Source organism: Lepidochelys kempii, chromosome 6, assembly GCF_965140285.1.
Source record: "Lepidochelys kempii isolate rLepKem1 chromosome 6, rLepKem1.hap1, whole genome shotgun sequence".
NCBI lineage: Eukaryota > Metazoa > Chordata > Testudines > Cheloniidae > Lepidochelys > Lepidochelys kempii.
The window spans coordinates 126,910,093-126,928,117 of NC_136385.1; positions in this window are offsets into that span (position 1 = coordinate 126,910,093).

The window sequence follows — 18,025 nt, forward strand, 5'->3', positions numbered from 1 at the left end:
AAATTTATCATTAAGCTACAAGGCAGAGGCTGATGAGATAGTTAGTGCTCTCAAACAGGATTCTTCTCCTTTGCCTTCCACCTCCTCTTGCTGTTGACTACCCTCCTCCAATCTTTTCTACTGGCTAGTAAGTTTCTGGTATATTTTTTTCATGTCCGCTCTTTGGGATCCCCAAAATTCAGTAGTATTCGAGAAGCTGGATATGAGTCAACAGTGTGCCCTTGTTGCCTAGAAGGCCAATGGCATTTTGGGATGTATACGTAGGGGCATTGCCAGCAGATCGAGGGACGTAATCATTCCCCTCTATTCAACATTGGTGAGGCCTCATCTGGAGTACTGTGTCCAGTTTTGGGCCCCACACTACAAGAAGGATGTGGAAAAATTGGAAAACATCCAGTAGAGGGCAACAAAAATTATTAGGGGACTGGAACACATGACTTATGAGGAGAGGCTGAGGGAACTGGGATTGTTTAGTCTGCGGAAGAGAAGAATGAGGGGGGATTTGATAGCTGCTTTCAACTACCTGAAAGGGGGTTCCAAAGAGGATGGCTCTAGACTGTTCTCAATGGTAGCAGATGACAGAACGAGGAGTAATGGTCTCAAGTTGCAGTGGAGGAGGTTTAGGTTGGATATTAGGAAAAACTTTTTCACTAGGAGGGTGGTGAAACACTAGAATGCGTTACCTAGGGAGGTGGTGGAATTCCTTCCTTAGATATTTTTAAGGTCAGGCTTGACAAAGCCCTGGCTGGGATGATTTAGTTGGGGACTGGTCCTGCTTTGAGCAGGGGGTTGGACTCGATGACCTCCTAAGGTCCCTTCCAACCCTGATATTCTATGATTCATAACCCCCACCACCAATCCTCACTCCTCCAAAAGTCACACACCTTTGTGTCAGAGAAGTCCCATCAGCCATTTCTTAGCACTGATTTTACTTTTTCAGTGTTTTCACGTGTCAGTCCCAGACACACCCAGGTGCAGTTACTATAGTTTGCAGGTTGTTCACTAATGTTTTTTGAATTGAACAAGTATGAAGAAATGATTTCTGCTCTGTCACTTTTTTTGCCCATCTAAATAAATGCACCAAAAAAAAAAGGTACCAAGGTGACAGATGCCTTAGAAATATATAAGACTAAAAACTTATACTAAAAAGTCAGGTGTCAATTTTAGTAAATTTTAGAGTGTATGAGTATAATGGGTTTGCCCTACATTTCAAATGTTGCAGGAAAATAACGACTAATTGTCAAGTCATCTATAAAATATACCAGTAGATTACATATAAGGTACTATTCTAGCACTGGTGAGGCCTCAGCTGCAGGAGCGTGTCCAGTTTGGAGCACTATACTTTCAGAAAGATGTGAACAAATTGGAGAAAGTCCAGATTAGGGCAGCAGCAGCAGCAACAAAAGTTTGGAAAGCAAGAGAAATGTTGAAATAATTGGGGTGTGTGGAATTTAGAGAAGAAGCTGGGTGGGGAAGGGAGGACCTGATAACTCTACAAATACGTAAAAGGTTGTTATAAAGATGGTGATCAGTTGCTTTCCATGTTCACTGGAGGTAGGACAAATTATTGACTTAGTCTGTAGCAAGGGAGAGTCAGGTTTGATTTTAGGAAACCTTTTAACAATAAGGGTAGTTAACCACTGGAACAGTTTACATAGGGAGGTTGTGGAATCCCTGTCCTTGGAGGATTTTAAGAACAGGTTAGACAAACAGATCAGGGATGGTCTAGGTATACTTGGTCCTGCCTCATTATGGGGGATGTTGAGGTCCCTTTCTGCCCTGTATTTCTATGATAGATACAAGATAAGGCCGCAGTTCAGGAAAGTCTCTCTTAATGCTTATCTTTAAGTTTAAGTACTGTCCTGAAGAGAAATGAATGCAAGCATATACTTACATGCTTTCCTGAATCTGGGCCTAAAGGAGGGGGGGGGGAAACAATTCTCATTGGGAAAATAATGAAAATGAAATCTTCCAAATGAGAACATAGTATCAAACTCTTATAAAGGAAACATGCTACATTCTTTCGCGCAGCCAAGCAAGCTGGACTGTGAGACAATATCTCAGCATCTTTTAGATGAAGAACAGAAAATGCTTTTCTTGAGAACACATTTTTCACTTCTCTGCTTGTTCATATCCTGACTAGATGATGTATTTTATGCTTGTGAAGATAGGCTATAATAAATATTTTGCATATTTGGGGCCTGATCCTGCATTCCTTGCACACGGAGAGCTCAGCAACTTCCAGCTGTATAAAGAATGCAGGATTGGGCCCCTCCTAAAATCAGTTGTTTGGGGATTCGGTTTAGGTTGAAAAAGAAAATGGTTTGGAAAACAAAGTGAATTTATGACCCTTCTTTGCACTTTTGCGGTGTAACATGGTTCACGACCCACCCCTCTTCCTGGGGCCTGCTTGCTCTTCTTCAGGTTGTGGAACATCCGTGCCTTTATTTACCTAATAAAATGCCCCCCCCCCACCCGGGTCCATCTATATACAAGCTTTACAGGCAGAGTCAGTCTTCAGCTAGGAGGCCTCCAGCTCCCTCCCTGGCTGACTTCTCCCTTGCTGCTGTCTGCCTCCCTCCCAGCCTTTATAGACCTTGGCTTGTCAGGCTAGTAGATGTTGCCAATCCTCAGGTCGTCATCAAGCCTTTTCCATCAGCCCCAATCTGCTTCCCTTGGTTGGAGCTGACCAGGCAGGGGCTAATTAGGTGCTTTTGCACCAGCACCCTGCTGCAGGCGGTAATGCCTGGAGACAGGGCAGATCCACAGCTTATTTATCTCTGCTGAGGATTTACATGAACAATTGACTCCAGCCGAGAATCTGCCCCAGCCTCTGCAGGGCCTGATCGGCTATTCCAGCAGCGTGGAGGAGAGAGACAAAAATGTTCTGTTGTTTCTCTTTTTCGTTGGCTCAAATGCAAACTATTACGAAGAGCTGAAGAACCATAGCCCTCGGGAAACAGAGAGGGAAACTGAGAACCCATTTGTCCCAGACCCTGGGTCACTTGCCATTGGTGTTACCGCAGCAGTGCAGACCCCTGCCAGCATAATGCTGTAGCATTGATGCAGCCTACTCTGATTGAAGAGGTTTTCCTGCTAGGTAGGAACGCCGCCTCCTTGAGCCATGGCAGCTAGATTGATAGAAGCAGTCTTCCATCGACCTAGCTGTGTCTTCTCCAGGGAGAGGCTGACAGAGCGGTGACACTCAGAGGTATGGATTTTTCATACCCATGAACAGCTTGGCTACGTGTTAAGTGTAGACCAGGCCAAAGACTGGAAGATATGCATTAGTCAAACCAAGTTATTGAGTTCAATACATGGGTGATTGGATGACATTTTCTGGTCTGCATTGTCCAGAGGGTCAAACTGGATGATCTAGTGGTCCCATCTGGGGACCTAAAAATCTATGAATCTGTGTTCAGAGTGGCCTGATCCTACAGTGGTGAGTGCACTATAAATAGGGCCCTACCAAATTCACGATCCATTTTGGTCAATTTCATGGCCATAGGATTTTAAAAATCAGAAATGTCATGATTTCAGCTATTTAAATCTGAAATTTCATGGTGTTGTAATTGTAGGGGTCCTGATCCAAAAAGGAGTTGGGGGGGGGGGGGGAAATTGCAAGGTTATCGTAGTGGGGGTTGCAGTACTTGCTACCCTTACTTCTGCACTGCTGCTGGCGACGGCCCTGCCTTCAGAGCTAAGCAGCTGGAGAGCGGTGGCTCCTGGCCAGAAGTCCAGCTCTGAAGGCAGGGCCGCTGCCAGCAGCAGCGCAGAAGTAAGGATGGCACAGTGTGGAATTGTCACCCTTACTGCTGCCCTGCTACCTGCAGAGCTGGGCCCTCAGTCAGCTGCCGCCTTTGTCTGGCCACCCAGCTCTGAAGGTCAGCAGCGCAGAAATATGGGTGGCATGGTATGGTATTGCCACCCTTACTTCTGCAAAGCTGTTGGCAGGGTGCTGCCTTCAGAGCTGGGCACCTGGTCAGCAGCTGCTGCTCTCCAGCTGCCCAGCTCCGAAGGTAGGGCAGAATTATGGGTGGCTATACCATGACACCCCCCACCTCTAAAATAACCTTGTGACCCCCTTGCAACTCCCTTTTGGGTCAGGACTCCCAGTTTGAGAAACACGGGTCTCCCCCCGTGAAATCTGGTCTTGTGTGCTTTTACCCTATATTATACAGATTTCACGGTCCGTGATGCGTTTTTCATGGGCGTGAATTTGGTAGGGCCCTAACTATAAATAACTGGGTAAATAAATGGTTGAGGGACCATTATTTGCCTTCTGGTGCCCCCCGTTGTATAGGTGTATCATAGCCAATACCAAGGGACCCTGATCCTGTGCTAACAAAATCCCATGGGAGTTTTGCCATTTACTTCAATGAGCATAGGATCAAGCCCCTGCAGAACATACCAGGCAGAACAAATGTTCTTGGAAGCACTCAGTTCTGTTCTAAAGGCTATGAGAGGCACAAGAGAACAAAAGTTGTTGCTTTTTATTACTCCCCCTTGTTAAGTGTATTTTGTGCTGTCCCTAAAAATAAAAGATGATCGAAAGAATGTTAACAATTTAAGGTGACCTAGCATTTAAACCAAAATAAAATGGATTGAGTCAATTAGCCATGTTACTTTTCATTATGCAGCCCTAAACAAGCAGATGGTCTTTTTTAAGGTATCATGTTATCCATTAATCAAGAACCACGGGCCCTCAGAAGTACACTTTCTGACTGTGTTATGATACTGAGTGTTCCAAATTACTTTGGAGACGCAAGCAGCTTCACATTAAACATTTACGGTAATGGAAAAGTTGTCCAGAATATATTTCATCTAAATATTTTTGGAGACATGAGATATTTCTTCTCACCATGAGCCTGCTCCTGCATTCCTGCTGTGTCTAATGTTCCATTTGGCTTCAGTGGGAATTTTGGATACAGAAGGAGTGGATGACTGGGAGCCAAAGTGCCTGAATTTTTTTTTTTTTTTTTTTTAAGAATCTCTTATTTATAATTTTCTGTTACAGTCACCAGTAAAATGTTAGTTCCTGTTCCTGCATGCTGCTTTACCCCCGATTGATTTCGATGAGGCGTTGCATGGTTGTTGGGGGTCTGTCCACATGGAACAGCTTGCAGGATTGGGACCTCGTCGATGAGTGGCAAATAGTAAGGACAAAATTCAATAGGAATCAATACTTCTGAGGGGGGGGAACTCACAACCTGTCACATGTGAGTCCTCAAGTCCCTTGGGATACTATATTAGAAAAATACACAGCTACCAAGCATTCCTAAATGTAGTAAAAAATACATTGTGTAGGTGGTGGGTCTTAGGGGTGCTCATGTTACTGTACAATGAAATGCCACTATATGTCAAAATATTTGGCTGAAAGTCAGAAATGACAGATGGCCACCAGCTTGTCCTCTGAGCTCGCTAGACCCACCCTGTTCTGGCTGCCCTTTATGCACATTATTTAGATGTGACCTAAAAAACTCTATTCCCTAGTTAAAAGTAAGAGAAGCTGCATGGGCTAGGGGTTAGATCACCGGCCTGGGCACCTGGGTTGTGTTCCTGCCTCTAGTGGCCGGCTATGCAACCATGGATGAGTCATTTTGTCTCTGTTCCCCTGCCCGTTCTTCAACTATCTTGTCTATTTAGACTAAGATCTTTGGGCAGAGATGATCTCTGCCTCTCTGTATGTATAGTGCCCAGCACAAGCGTGGCTAGGGCACTACAGTAACACAACTAATAACCCTAACAAAGACAAGCTTCCCATCCTCTGTCCATCTAAACTTTGCAGGAAGAGGACGCAGCATTGTCGTCTCACCGTTTTCTTGTATTCTCCTACCAGGAGCTCTCTCTTGTTTTATACTTAGACTGTAAACTCTTTGGTGCAGGGACGGTCTTTTTGTTTGGTGTTTGTACAATACCTAGCCTGTTGGCCCGTGACTGGGGCTCCGAGGCGTTATCATGTATTTTTACAGGACTGATTCAGAAATCCGAGTTAGGATCAGCCATTCTTTCTGGGCAAATGTGAAGCTATAGCTCTGTCAGGAGAAAATATAAAGTTTTGTTACTGAAATTTGGTCAATTTCCCATATTTCGCCTTTCTTCAGACATGATCCTATCTTTGTCCGTTATGGAAGGATAAGGAATTATCCCTGCTCAGCACAAAGAGGCAGAAAATGTAAATGGAATATGGAAAGCTTTAGTCATCCTCAAAGAGTCTCACATACTCTTCCGCAAAATTATTTCAAACAATGAGAGTTATCAGAGAGATCTGGACCATCACAATGCTTAGAGCCCCAATACCCTGACATTACATGATTTAATATCATAGAATCATAGAATATCAGGATTGGAAGGAACCTCAGGAGGTCATCTAGTCCAACCCCCTGCTCAAAGCAGGACCATTGTCACTAACCTCATATTTTCTGTAAAGACTTGCCTCGTTCTTAATCTAAATGTTTGCAATGGTGTTACATTTGCTGTCTGTCTGCACCTTGTCACTTGCAGGATTAGAGCCCCTATTTTGTAACTCATCACACTTCTCCAGATGTCTAACATTTGCTTTTAAAGAGGGCGGATCAGTCCATTGCATTGAAAGGTGACTGGTACAACTTTGTCTGCAGTTCAAGCCTTACAAATGATTGTATTGGAAGAGGAGGGAATAGACCAGACAAGGAACAATGTATTGGTAGGTCACATTTTCTCCTATATTTACACGGTTGGCTTTTTGTGGGCAGGATCATCTTTCCTACAGTCCCTAGCACCCTGATCGGACCCCGTAATACATTAAGTTGGAACAGCATCCAACATTGTTGTGGCTGAAAAGGGAGTGTGATGGTGGTGACACACCTATCTCCTTCATTATTGTATAGCAGAAAGTCTGCAGGGCTCCAATTCCCCCCCGCGGCCTGCACCTGTTAAGGAGTTCTTCTTTGAGGGCATTGTGCTAGAATCTAAAGAGAAATGGGGGGGGGGGGATCTCTTCTAGGATCCTTTAAGCAATACAGGGCTACGCAAGATAAAAATCAGATAAAATACTGCCATTCAGTTCACTTGCCATTGAGTTCTACAATAGCTGAAGACAGACTAGAAATACCATAACTCAAAAGGAAAGAAAAAAAACCAAACAATATGAGCCTTATACAAACTCACAGCCAGTTTCTTGGACTGTATCCTGGCTGCTTTGCATTGCTCAAACAGCACAAAGGAGTTGGAAACCTGCCCTCGAATGACAGTGGGGAATTCCCCAAATGTAAGTGATGTAAAGCAAATGCTGGGTGATGTCAAGCTGCAGGTGGCATGTCGGGGTGGGCTGGTGCTGGGAAGGTGCTGGCGTTGGTGACTGGGTGGGATCAGAACGTCCTGCACTCCAGGCAGTCCTCACTGGAATAATTCTACCGCTGCGGCTTGGGACCTCAGTTTGGAAAAGTTAAAGCCCAGTTAGAAACCTTCAGGTAGAAGGTGGCCTACTAATGGGCAGAGGTAGCATCTTCCATCCCCCACGTAGGTGTGTGGGGCAGGGCAGTGAGTGATCCAACGGCAGCCAACACATGGTGGCAGTTCAGCAGTGATAATAAATGACTTTCATGCAACTGGGCTGCTGTGAAAACAGTCTAGATCAGAGCAGGAAAGCAGCTGACTTTGGTGGGAGCAGGGTTGCGCCATTCGTGAGTCAACAGGCAGACATTATTTCATCTGCTTAGGAATAGGAAAGGCATCTGAATGCCACAATAAGCCAGGCCGGGTGATTCCCTTAGCACTTTAGGCAAACCTTGCTTGGGCACTGCTTTGCAAGCAACTGCTCTCGAGTCATTCATAACTTTTGTCCGATCACATCACATTGGTTTCCAGAAACACACAAAATAAATAAAAAGGCCCCGACTGCATGGTTTAAACAAAATGTATTCGCTGCTGGAGTAGATGTCCGGAAAAGCCAGTGTTTGGTAGCCAGAAGGTAGGAAAAGACACCGTTCCTTGCTCCACTTTAACTGTTCCCTTCAGTGTCATTGATGAGGTCATTGTTTTGCTACTGGTCAGAACCAGGTGCTGGAAATCACCCATGCCTTAGTCACACTGTTATGGTGCAGTCAGTGGCTGGTGGTGGAGTCAACCTGCCCTTGGGGTCGCTCCGGGATGAATTGTGCTTCAGGGGCAGGTGCACTGTAAGGTCTGAGGCCTTCTTCTGCAGGAAGCAGCAGCAGCCTCCGTAGAACAGCAGCAGCCCAAGCTAAGCAGCAGAGAGTCACATCCTCACCTGCCATCTAAATTGCTTCAAAACAGTGTAATAGCGGGCTGTTAAGAAGGCGCTCCTGTCCTAACAGGACTTACCATCACCAGATAAAGAAACAGATCTTAAGATGTTTAAGGACAACAAAAATGATTAGGGGTATGGAACGGCTGCCATATGAGGAGAGATTGATAAGACTGGGACTTTTCAGTCTGGAAAAGAGACAACTAAGGTGGGTTATGATAGAGGTCTATAAAATCTTGACTGGTGAGGAGAAAGTAGATAAGGAAGTGTTATTTACTTCTCATAATGCAAGAACTATGGGCCACCTGATGAAATTAATAGGCAGCAGGTTTAAAACAAACAAAAGGAAGTATTTTTTCCCACACAATGCACAGTCAACCTGTGGAACTCCTTGCCAGAGGATGTTGTGAAGGCCTAGACTATAACAGGGTTCAAAAAAGAACTAGATACATTCATGGAGGATAGGTCCATCAATGGCTATTAGCCAGGATGGGCAGGAATGGTGTCCCTAGCCTCTGTTTGGCAGAAGCTGGGAATGGGTGACAGGGGATGGATGATTCCCTGTTCTGTTCATTCCCTCTGGGGCACCTGGCATTGGCCACTGTCAGAAGACAGGATACTGGGCTAGATGGACCTTTGGTCTGATGCAGTATGGCCGTTCTCATGTTCTTAACTTTGTTAGATAGCATTCTGTCTGGCAAGGAATCACTTCTCAACAATTGCGATTGTGAAATCTCTACTTCTTTATTGTTTTGTCTTTATGGTCCCTACTTCTCTATTGTTTATCTGGATGGTCTCTATCTGATTCGTTGTTTGTTTTGTCTGTTACATAACTCATTTTGCAAGATTTAAATCACTAAGGTGGTGGGGTATGGTTGGTTAAAGAATTGTTTTTAATGGGCAAGGATTGGTGAAAAATACTGTTTTGTGGTACTTTAGTTTAAAATGATTGGGTAGGGTCCTACTTCGCTGGACCCAAGTTTTAACTATATGAACTGGGGTCCAAAAGGAAGTTCTTCGGAGCCTAACTCAAGGACACAGCTCAAGATCAGAGCTGCCAGAGCTCAACCCACCGCCAACCACACTGTGCAGGAAGCTGGAGCTCCGGACTTTCTATTCTTGACTGGCTACCAAGAAAAGTTCGACTGCCTTATTGGGAGTGGTGAGCATTGTATGCTTAGCGTGTGCATTCTGTTTTGGTGACCGTTAATAAATAGAGGTTAAGGATATGTAACCCTTCTGCCCGTCAGAGTTGGCAGCAACAAGGGCCGGGTTCAATATCTAGGGGTTCCATTCCAATAACACAATGCAAACCGGCTCGAGCCCCCACCCAGTGACCTGGGACAAATATATACCACCCCCGCTGGGCGCCTCCAAGAGGCAATACTTCCCCTCTCGCAAGCACAGAGTCTGAGTGTAGCAAAAGTCTTTTAATAACAGAGAGAAACAATGTGGCATTATGTTGGGGAAACACCACCAACAGGATTCATAACACAACCCATGAGCAAAAACAACCCCACCCCAGGCAAATTGGGGCATGCCCTTTTCCCTTTGGTTCTTGAGTCCAGCAACCCCAAAAGTCCAATGCCCCAAAAGTCTCTGTCCCTGGTCAGGGCAGCCCCAGAGTTCGAAAGTTTATCGGTGGAGCTTTACCTCCCAACCTGGGTGGAAATGGGACGGGGGTAAGAGGCACCTTACGTGATCTGAAGCTGACCACCCCATAGCGGCGCTCCGCTCCACCAGCCGCCCCACGAACTCCTTCGCTCAGCTCCACGGCCCACAAGCAGCTCCTGCCATCCACACACTGCTCCGTGTTGAACTGCTTCGCCAGCCGTCCCGCAAACTGCTCCACAATATATCTTCAGGCTCCCCCACTACTTAACACAACACTCAGTGATTTCAGCGCTTGGGCTCCCCTACTATAAGCTGAATTCACCTCAGTGCTGGTGCACTGTCAGCCCAAAGTGAGCTCAGCAGCCTATAACTAGACTTCTAATGAAATCAAAATTAGCTCTGATATTCCACAGTGGAGAGAGGAGGAAGTGCAATCAGCATGTAAGGCCCTCACCAAGGGGCCCATGCCACCAAGTATTAATACTTGTCCCCAGCCTCTCTCCATTCACACAGTTTTGGAACCCATGACCCTTGCCTAGCGAGTGCTACTTAGATGATGGTGAATCCCTCCATCGTAACAAAAGGCAACGTACAGTTCCAAGCACAGTTCCCATAATCAGGGTAATAACAATTTATTCTTCCTGCCCCAATAACAGAGACACTGGGGATCCCACAGCAGCCAAAGTGACCATTTGGGCAGCTATGGTCTCATTCTAGGCGTGGTGGGTGTGCCTATGCAAATGAGATCGGCCCCTGAAGTTCTTTTCCACAACTTGCCACACCTCACCACCAGATGTCAGGGTGGAGCTCATCCTGACACTGCTTACATCTATTACCATGTAAATCTCTTTCACTAATAAAAGGCCCCATAAACCCACAGAAGATTACACCAGAGCCCTAGGAACTGAGTAAGGGTTGGTACTTATATTAACCAGGTTATGTCCAGAGCCTTAGGAACTGGGGAAGGGTGGGTGCCTAAATTAACCGGGTTACACCTTGAGCCCACAGAAGGGTAAAGATGGGGTGCCCTAGAGTGTGTGGGTAACACCTCTTGGAACTCCGCAGGGCACAACACAGAACAACTCTAAGCCAGTTAGAGCGACGGATGCCTGAGCCATGACAGTGCACTATAGAAAGTGAACTAATATACGGTTGAATCCTCCCAGGCATGGGAGAATTCCCCCTAGGGGGTTAAATGCCTTCTCCTGAAGTTGGAACTGTATCAGGCCAGTGATGTCAGTTAAGTTAAGAATCTGGTTGTCACAGCACGGTCATGGGCCAGACCTAGCAGTCTAAGCCTGAGGCCATAGGCACGAGACAGGAGTGGGGATACTGGGAGATCAGAGGCAGGAGACAAACGGGAGATCAGAACCACGAGTCAGATGCCAGGAAATCAAGCTGAGGGAGTAGGAAGCACAAGGCCCGCAGGGCAGCACCCAGTTGGTCAAACATCTTCCTGTTCCTGCTGTTGGGTTAAGGAGGGCCAGCCAGCTGTTTTGGGACTCCACCAATCAGACCTGGGGAGCGCGGGGTGTGGGGGGCAGAGCCTCACACTGGGCCTGAGCTTCATGCGTCCCAGGTCAGCTATTGCCAGCAGGCTGCCAGGTGGAGGGTTGGAGCATGGCTGCTCCTGTAATGCGGTCCAGGGTTTCAGAGCAGTGGGTCATGACACTAGGTTTGAGAGATGGGGTTGTCTCTCCCACTTTCCTTCTCTCCACCCCAGCGGGCCAGGATTTGGCTCCTTAAGCCTTGTCTCCTGCGGATCTTTCAAGACCCTTTGGCCGCCGCGCTGCTTCCCGGCCTCGTTGGCCGAGCAGTTTCTTTCCTAGCAGCCATTCATCCTGTTCTAAGCTGAGTGAGGAGAGAATATCACTGGAGCAAACACTTTGTCTCCTTGTAGCAAAGCACTTACTCACCAGCACGGCACCTCCTCGTGGTCGTCCTTGGAACTAGCTCTTCCAGCCTGGAGCGCCCTCTGCAGGCTGGTATCTCACCTGCCTTAGGGCTCCCGTGTCCCTTCTGGACCCCAATGCCCCTTACCCTGGGGTTCTGCCCACAGCAGGGGAACCCCCAACCCTCTAAACCCACCTTGCCTCAGTGGCTACTGCCAGTCATCATCTAGCCCCCGCTCACTGGGGCAGCCTGCAGTGTAATGGCCACTCATCACTGGCAAGGAGGTTGGACCAGCTGCCTCTGCCTATCCTCAGGCTGCCCCTCTGCAGCCCCAGTATCTTTTGAGCGTTTACCAGGCTGGAGCTCCCCAGCTCCCTTTGCCCTTCCCCAGCACTGCTCTGCTCAAGGTACCTTACTTTCAGGTAGCTAGCCCTTCCCACTCCCAGGCTAGAGTGAGACTCCTCAGCTTCTGGCCCACAGCCCTCTTATAGGGCTAGCTGTGGCCTGATTGAGCCTGCCACAGCTGTGGTCAGCTACATAGTCAGCTTCCCCCAGTTGTTCTTAATCTCTTTCCCTGCTGCAGCCCTCTCCAGGGCTGCTTTAACCCCTTCAGGGCTGGAGCGGGGGGACCGCCCTGCTACACTCCTCTTGTACAATCCTCACCTGTATAGGCTTTCGGGGAAACAGTTATATAACCAATTGTTGCAATTATTTTTTTTAATTGTGGGCTCCACCCCTGGAATTGACGCCTTACAAAAATATGTTTCCAATCTGGTCTCCTTTCCCCCAGTCCTTCTGCCCCAAGCTTGTGATTCAGGAAAGCATTTACGGATGTTCTTAATCTTAAGAACCTACCTGAATCCCATTGATATCACTGGGCCGTAAGCAAATACTTAAGTGAAGTCAGTGCTGAAGTGCTTTCCTGAAGAGGGGTGATTCCCTGAAAAGGGGCCTAATTAAGGCTAATGTTTCCCAATCTAGGTATCTAAAGTGAGCATGTAAATCCTTATGTAGGCACCCAACTAACGGGTCTGGTCTTCAGAAGTGCTGAGCACCTGTAGATAACACAGAAGTTAGGGTTTGACTGTGTTTCATTAAAGTGAAACCAGACAGAGAGTCAGGACTTAAAACACTCTCAGCCTCTTAAGTTCTAATCCTAGTACCTTCAACCATTTAAAGGCCCACATCTCTCCTTCAGGTGTAAGTCAGCCAGAGCTCTGTGAAAGGAGAGATTGCACTATTGGATCCTAACTGCACAAACAAGTTCACAGTTCTAAATTTAAGCCTTTTCTGACTAATCAAATAACCATTAAAAAAGCCCTTGTAATTCTCTCCAGCTGTAGAATTCCAAAACAGCTTGCCCTGAGCCAGCTGCACTGCAAAGAAAATGTCTGTGACCCGCCACAGTATGTGAGAGCTGGGCAAAGCAATATCCCCAAACTAGTCAAGCCTGGAGCCAAACCCTTGGTATAGGCATTGACCAAACGGATGGGCAAATGACATTGACGTGCATAGTATCTGTATGCCACAGACATGTTCCATTGTCACACTTTACCACAGACTCCATTACTTACCTTTTGTAGCAAATACAGTGTGGCCCAACACCACTTCTTCATATCCCAATGCCATGTGCCAAAAGCGGAAAAGCAGCAGTGTGCATCAGCCCTACTATGTCCCTTGAGGACTATGAATGCAAGGGATAGCTGGAAATACTGGAACATTTCCCTAATTGCACAAAAATTGGAAACCCGTGGCAAATTTTGGACACCCTGATGCAATGACCAGAGAAAGTAAAGTGAGCCTTCCAGGGCTGCTGTCAGTTTTGGAACTGGGGATGAGCTCAGGCCCTAGTATAAACTAACACAAGCCACATGGCATATCCCCTACACTTTTTGTGAAATCCTGGAACTTCAGACGGTTACCAAAGGAATAACAGGCCAGATCCTCAGCTGTTGTACATGCCTGTAGCTCCATTGACTTCAGTGGAAGGATGCCAATTCATGCCAGCTGAGGATCTCAGCCATTGTATTTCGAAACGTATGTGTTGAGAAATGGGAATTGGGCAGAATTGTTTCTAATGCACTAAAAGACCTAAAAAATTGGGAAGGGAAATGTAGTAAAGAGGGCATCTGCTGTATATTCCTCTTTAGGACACTGATCCGGGTGGGGAAATCCTTGCTGAACTCCGCACTGGCAAGACAGTGCCTATTTGATATTCCGATAGGACGCTGAATCCATGAACACAGCTGCTTCTGGTTTTGCTTGCATCAGGACGGAAACATACATCAAATTCCATAAACCAGGGGCTCCCAAACTTTTTCATAGCATGGACCACGTTTCCATAGAGAGATTGTCTTGTGGAGGCAGCCATCCATTCCCTCCCATAGGGGATCAGATAGTATCCTTGTGGCACGACAGCAGTTTGTGACGTGACAAATGGCTATTCGGAATGTCGTTTGAGTTGTCTCTCAGTGCAGGGTAGCACCCGGAAAGACGAGACGCCAGCACCATGTGACCAACCAGCTCAACGTAAGTCCTCAGCGGACCATCGTTTAGAAACCACTGCCATAAATTTTATTCTTCTAAGTCACCTACTACAGGACCGGCCCAACAAAGAAAGTAACAGAACGCCACTAGCCATCACCTTCAGCGCCCAACTAAAACCTCCCAGGCGCATCATCAAGGATCTACAACCTATCCTGAAGGACGACCCCTCACTCTCACAAACCTTGGAAGACAGGCCAGTCCTTGCCTACAGAAAGCCCCCCAACCTGAGGCAAATACTCACCAACAACTACACACCACACAACGAAAACACCAACCCAGGGACCAAACCCTGCTACAAACCCCAGTGCCAACTCTGTCCACATATCTATTCAAGGGACACCATCATAGGACCTAACCACATCAGCCACACCATCTAGGGCTTGTTCACCAGCACATCTACCAATGTGATATATGCCATCATGTGCTAGCAATGCCCCTCTGCCATGTACATTGCCCAAACCGGACAGTCTCTACGCAAAAGAATAAATGGACACAAATCTGACATCAGGAATCATAACATTCAAAAACCAGTAGGAGAACGTTTCAATCTCTCTGGTCACTCAAGAACAGATCTTAAAGTGGGAATTCTTCAACAAAAAAACTTCAAAAACAGACTCCAACATAAGGCTGCAGAACTGGAATTAATTTGCAAATTAGATACCATCAGATTTGGTCTGAATAAAGACTGGGAGTGGTTGGGTCATTACAAAACCTAAACTTAATTTCCCCAACACCAATTTCTCCCAACTGTTACTCACACCTTCTTGTCAACTGTCTGTAATTGGCCACTCTCTTACCACTTCAAAAGTTATTTCTCCTCCCTTGGTATCCTGCTGTTAATTGATTTATCTCATTAGACTGACCTAACACTTGGTAAGGCAACCCACATCCTTTCATGCATTTATACCTGCTCCTGTATCTTTTACTTCATACATCTGATGAAGTGGGTTCTAGTCCATGAAAGCTTATGCCCAAATACATTTGTTAGTCTCTAAGGTGCCACAAGGACTCCACGTTTTTTTTTTGCTGACCAGATAAAATTGCTCTCTGGAGAGTTCTAAGTCCCAAGAAAAGTTGATCATGAGAACTGCTTGAGAATGAAACTTTAATGTAAGTGGATAAAGACTGCAAACTGCTAATGGTCTGGTCCGATTAGGCAAACTCTGTAACAGCTGAGTAATATATGTGCGTAAGCCTCATCACAAGAAATCTTTTGTGTTCAGAATCTTTAAATCATTTGTCCTTTATTTAGAAGTGGAGGCAATTCCCATTAGATTCAAGATGTATGCTGGCATGGAAAAGCCTCTTCCCAGGAATGGAAAGACTCAGGGATATTTCCCAAAGTATCATAGAATCATAGAATCTCAGGGTTGGAAGGGACCTCAGGAGGTCATCTAGTCCCACCCCCTGCTCGAAGCAGGACCAATTTCCAGTTAAATACTACTAGTGCATTGCCTTCTTTGGAATGGTTGCACCATGGTGACTGGGGATGCTGGATACATGAAAGAATGAGAATGTTATTGTTAACCATCTGCTGCAGAGTTATGGAGATGGGAAGCTCTCCCTCCACTGCTGTGAATGTTCCTGCACAAACCAGCTGTCAGGCACATGCTTGCATGTGTGCTTAGTTGTAGGCCTTGTCCCTGGGGTGACACTGGCCTTTCAAGGGGGAGCCGGGTCAGTGCACCTGTGACTGGCCAGCTGACCCCAGCTGAGCTCTGAAAGAGGGCACTTGGGCTTGGAGAAGGAGCGAGCTGGTGAGCGGGAGGGAACCTTGGTGAGTCAGGCTGAGAGCCAGGCAGGCAAGGGGCAGAGAGAAGGGAGCTGGGGCTCTTACTGCCTGCTCCCTGGGATTCGGGAGCCCTGGAGAGCTAGGACGTGAGGGGCCAGAGTCCCTGGGGAGGGGAGGCAGAAGGAACCTGAGCACTACAGGGGGAAAGGCCCCTGGGAGCTGTAGCCCAGGGTGAGCTGAGGAACCGTTTGTGTTGATTGGACTGAAGTTTGGACACTAAAACCGCCTAAAAGAGCCCTTGGGGAGGCAGTGAGCCCTTAGCAAGCTGGGGAGACGCTGCCTTCTTGCTTCTCTGGAAGCTTCCTATAAATCCCCACATGGAGTTCAGTGGAAGTAGGATCTGGCCCCATTGCCCTGCAGCCTCTGAAGCAATAATGACTGAGGTCTGTGCCATGTGCTTTCTGGCATGATCATGTTCAGAGTACAGAAAAGGAAGCAAGGCAGCTGAGCGGCAGGAAAGGCAAGACACGGCAGCGTGGAGATCTGTAATAAACATCTGAAGACAACAAGCTTCTTCCAGAAATCTAAAATAGCATTGTGCAAGCAGAGACCTCAGTAACCTTCCTCAATTACCACTGCCAATGCGCGCACGTCCTCAGTCTGGCCAACCTGTGCTCTGCCTTGCTGATCTGTGCTCAACTGTACCGCGGGGCGGGTGCATGTTAATTGTTTTAAAGGAGAAACAAATAGGTGCTAAATAACTCAGCAACTATCCAAAGGAATGAAGGAAAGATATCATTCCAGCCAGGCACCCTTCTTCTTGGATTGGGCCCTTAAAGAAAATGAATTTCCCCCTGCAGTGCCCTGGGAAGATTGTTTCCGTGTTCCTGACCAGGTCTTTGGAGCAACTGCGGAGGAGCTGCCCGCAAAGGAGCCATCAGGTTTTCCAGGGGCCAGTGCATGCTGGGGATTTGAGAGGTCAGCTTGTGCTGTGTGAATCCTTGGGCAGTGCAGACATGGTCTGTAAAGGTGGTAAGTATGCACCTGAGAACTGAGTGTCAGTGCGTTCCTTCAAGGGGAGCCCATCCCCTGAGATAGACGCACACATTTAATTTACCTACCAAGCCAAGTGCGGCCAGTCGTGCACCCACCGTTGTAAAAACCTAGATCCGCGGCTAGTTGATGTAGCTCCAGATCTGCAAATGCTTTCAGGCACCTAACTCCTCTTGACCCCAATGAGAGTTAGGCACCTGCATAGCTCCTCTTATTGCGGCATGTGTATGCTGAGTGGAGACTAGCCCAGTAGGAATTTGCCCATTCCTGCTTCTTATTGCCTGCTTAAAACCATCAGGTCTGATTCTCTGTTCTGCAATAGCATCTTTGCATGAAATGCCCATAAAGCCCAGGCCCATCTTAGGGTTACCATATTTGAACATTCAAAAAAGAGGACACTCCACGGGCGGGTATTTGCTCGCGTCCCCTACCCCCCGGCCCTGCCCCAACTCCACCCCTTCCCTGCCCCCATTCCAACCCCTTCCCCAAAGTCCCCGCCCCAACTCCGCCCCCTCCCTTCCCCATTGGACCCCTTCCCCAAATCCCCACCCCGGCCCTGCCTCCTCCCCTGAATGCGCCGCGTTCCCCCTCCTCCCCACTCCCTCCCAGCCACGTGAAACAGCTGTTTCGCGGCGCAAGCGCTGGGAGCTAGGGGGAAAAAGTGGGCACACTCTTGAGTGATCAACATTCACTTTCTTTCTCGAATGATCAACATTCACTCTCTTTCTTGAATGATCAACTCTTCTTTGGGGAAAAATAATAATGGCAGAATCCCGGACGTTTTTAGATATTTAAAAATTCCTCCCAGATGGCAATTTAAGAACCAAAAAGCCAGACATGTCCGGGAAAATACGGACATATGGTAACCCTCCCCATCTGGTCAGCTGGAAGTTCCCCCAGCACTGGGGCTGCTCTAACTTATGTTGGGGACCAAGCCA